Raw genomic sequence first — 4,394 nt, forward strand, 5'->3', positions numbered from 1 at the left:
TGTCAAGTCTTTGACATTCATCGACGCCAGAGACCCGATAACAAGGAATGAATTTATTGAAAATCCACCAATTATCCAATGGAATGAACAACAGCGCCAGGTTGAATCAAAAACACCTTTCATTCTTCCCCAAGCGACCAAAAGAAAAAGGGGAAGACCCAAAAGCCGGTCAGAATCAATAAACCAAACCAAAAGACCCTATCACAAAGTAACGATAAAAACAAATTCAATATGATTAAATTTTTCATAGTTAATGCGGACACTAAAGATGATGTGTTTTACAGTGGAGAACTTGGTATTAAAATCAAGGCTGTCAAAAATATGTTAGTCAAATTAAAGTAATGAAAAGGTCTTCAATATATATTTCATGGAATTGATGAAACATTATGACGACAACAACAATTCAGCAGTGTTTCGGTGTGACAAATGTACTATACACAACCATTTGAGGGAACCAGTAACTAACACTCGTTATTCAGTTGTTTATAATACAGCTTACAGTCCTGAACTCAACCCAATCGAAACTGTTTTGGGGGTTTGGAAAAGGCGTGTAGAAAAGGACATACATATTTGGACTGGCCTTGGCTTTTTTCTTGAAAAAAAATAAAATGGATTTAATTTAACCAGCTGAAGTAATAGCGTCGATGGAGAGATGTCGCATGAAATTTGGGCAAAAGCATATAAAAAAGACTTGTAATTTCAAATTGTTTGTGTTTTTATGTGTAAAATCGGGAAAATGTCGGAAATAAATTATATTTTATTAAAAAATCTATCCTTTTTGTTAAAAATGTTATCCTTTTTCAAAAAAATGGCTGTCACATTTTCTTGAAACCCATCCTTTTAACAAAAACCCCATCCTTTTTATAATAAATTCCTGTCCTTTTTCATGAAAATCATCATTTTTTCGAAATTCGTTTTTTTATCAAAAATCCTGTCCTTTTCAATAAAAATACCTGTCCTTTTTAAAACAATTCTCCTTCACTTTTTATGATTTTCATCCTTTTTATTAAAAATCTTGTCCTTTTAAAATAAAATCTGTCATTTTTAAACTATTTCCCATCATTTTCAAACGTATTTTCACTGTATTTAAAATATATATCATTACTTTTATATTTGAAATTTACATATAAATATTATATAATAAATTATATTATGTTATTAATATTTTAAAACTAATTAAAATAATAAATTTTTTTCAATCTTTTTTAATAATGTCATGTAAATAATACAGAAGGGGGGGAGTAAAAGGCTAAACGATACTGATATACTTGACTTATTTTTTATTAGTTTTCTTTTATCAATAGTATAATAAGTTTATTTGTTTTTAAACAGTACAATTTTATAGTTAATAAAAGAAAACTATTAAAAAATAGGTCAAGTACCTCAGTATTGTCAAGCCCCTTAAAGGGGTGGAAAAAACCGCTTTTGATAATTTTTTGGTGAATAATGGTAAAATGTTTTCTAAATGTTATTTGATTTTATTTTTTTTATTTAAACAAAAAGAAAAAAACATCATTTTCATTTTGCCTGAGCATTTTTTCGAAGTGTTTAGAAGAAGGCTGTTAAAGTCTATTTATATTACAGTGAAAAGCTGAGTTATTACAGAATTTATTTGAAAGAAAACGGTAAACAGCTTACAATCGCAAGACATATAACCAAATATCCATAAATTTTTAATTAATTTTTATTGTAATATATTAGTGTCGTAAACACAGTGTTTGTTAGTCTTTTATTGTTTGAATTAACAAACCAAATTATCATCTTTGTAGTCTGCCTCATCATCTTTTTTTTATTTTCAGAGTAAATTAAATTAAGTATTTTTGTCATTGTTGTTTTTGTGCTTTATTTTGTCTTCATAAACACATGAGTTCAAGTCTAAGTTGTCATTGTCGTGGTTTTGATGATGTTAAACATAATAAACAAACTGTTTGACCTTGCAATGAACGAGATAATTTGATATTGTCGCTTTTGGAGATCTCCTTATAAACCCTTATAATTGGTAAAAAAAGAACTTACATTTTTTTCTGGATCATGTTTGCGATAAAACAATACCAAGTTTGTAAATTTTGATTATTAGTAAAGTTAGAGCATTATGTAATTATTTTGCTTGGATATTGTCAAATGAAAAATAATTTTGTTTTTAAATGTTATATATGTTGTCAATCTATGATTTAAATTATAATTAATGACATTGCGAAAGATTAAAATGGAATTGTATTAAATAATAAATTAACTATTTATTATTATAATTTAACCATATCTGGACCAAAAATTTATTATTAAAAAAAATTACTATTAAATATTAATAAAAACCATAATTATCATTTTATTTGTGCTCAAATTCGAACAGAATGATCATGAATTGATTCATTTGACACAACTTATCGAAGCCGTGGTTGTCGTTGTGTATCTTTTGAACTTTCAAGTGTTAAGTGGTTTTCATTACTTTTCAGACCCACCATTTGAATTAATTTTTGAAACAAGTTATAGTATAAATTATAATAAATTTATTAATGTTTTTAGTTATTTTGTTCTTCTTTATAAAAGTGTGTGCTTAAATCCCAAAATGTTACATATATTTACTGTAATAAAATGAACAAGATAGTCCATCAAATAGTAAGAAAGTTGTTGATAATCATTTTTTTATAATTAGTGGATAAAGGTTTAAGAACCCCTCTAAAAAAATAACACATCAACTTTCACTTTGGCACCATGTCTTCTTAATAACGTATTGGGTTGATAACAGTCATTGTCTCCATGATGCTTTCAACAATTTTTTATTCAAATGCACTTTTATGCAAGCATTTTGGCTGGCGGGAAAACCCACTTCACTTTTATTTACTTGTTTTAATGTATAGAAAAATAACATTATTGGCATTTTGCAGAGTTTTAAAATAAAAAATAATACAGTGGCGAAAAACCACTTAAGATCTTTATTGTCTTTTCTAAACCAAATTCTTATTGTTTTATTATAAAAACTTATCCAATAACCAAATATTGCCTTTTTAAATTGTGAAAAAATAGTGTGTTTTTTTCTCGGCATACAAATAATTTTTAACCAAATGTATTGAATAACATACAAAAACACATAATATACTTGAATTTATTCACCATACAGAAATGATTGCCGCACTTTAGGATCGTCCACAGTATCCTCCCAGTCTTTTTTAACATTTCTCTGCACGGCGGGAAAAAACGCTTTACTGCCATTTATTGATAAAATTACACACAATTATAACCAAATTTTCAATTTGCCTCAAATAATTGAGGTTTTGGCGAAAAAAGCTAAAAACACGAGAAATTATAACAAACATGTGCAGCTCCCTTTTACCGCTTCTAATAATTTACACAAAATTATCCGTCTTACATTGTTTTTATTGACCAATATTAATAAATTGCTTCGTTTATTTTATAAAAAGTTTCAAAAAAGCAAGTACAACAAAATAACGAGTCATTTATCGCTTGCTTGACAGGCACTTGAAAAACCGCTTAGAATGGATGCACTCACGTTCAGTTGGTGAGTAAGTCCAAAGTGCGTTTTTTCAGTTTGGCAGTGAAATGCATTTCTGAGCGAATGAGGAATCCAACAAGAGGGGGTGTGAAATAAAGGTGCAGTCGGTCTTTGCTGAGAGACATTGAAAAGTGGTGTATTAAAACATGTGCTGACCCGTGTATTATATATGTTGCTTGAGAGGTAATAGATTTGACTGTTGATTATTTGTTTAATGGATGATTAAAAAATTGAAAAAAAAATTAAGGAGTGAAAGGGAGTGTGAAAAAAAGGTACACTTGCGGGTTAGTGTTTTTGAGTTTTTTATTTCTGCAAAAAATTGAAAAAATATTTAATAAAAAGTTCATTATTTTTAATAAATTATATTAATTTTAAGATGTTTTTTGGTTATTTTGACTTCAAAGAACAGTTTCGAAGTCAATCTTTCTTGCTCCTCCTTTTATCATTCGGCAAATCCAGCCTTTACTTTACATAAAAAATAATTCACAAATTTCAATAACAAACATCGGCATCTTGAAAAAGTCAGAGAGACTCTTGTAAACCTTGTTTTTTTGAATCAAATCGAGGAAAAGGAAAAAAATAAACTATACAAAAAACTATAATCATATTATCATTTTACTATTAAATTATCAAAAGCAGGTTTTTCCACCCCTTTACTCCCTTTACTATAATTATAATTATAATTATTATAATATAATTATTTATATTGAATAATAATAATATTTTTATTATTAATCCAATTATATTAATTTTAACAATATTTTAATTAATATTATATTATAAAATATTCAACAATAACAATCTACAATAAATAATAAATAGTTATAATTTTAATAAGATATTTATTATGATTTAAATTTCATATAATATAAATATTATACAT

This window comes from Entamoeba invadens (genome assembly GCF_000330505.1).
Source record: "Entamoeba invadens IP1 unplaced genomic scaffold scaff_1105074725183, whole genome shotgun sequence".
Lineage (NCBI taxonomy): Eukaryota > Evosea > Mastigamoebida > Endamoebidae > Entamoeba > Entamoeba invadens.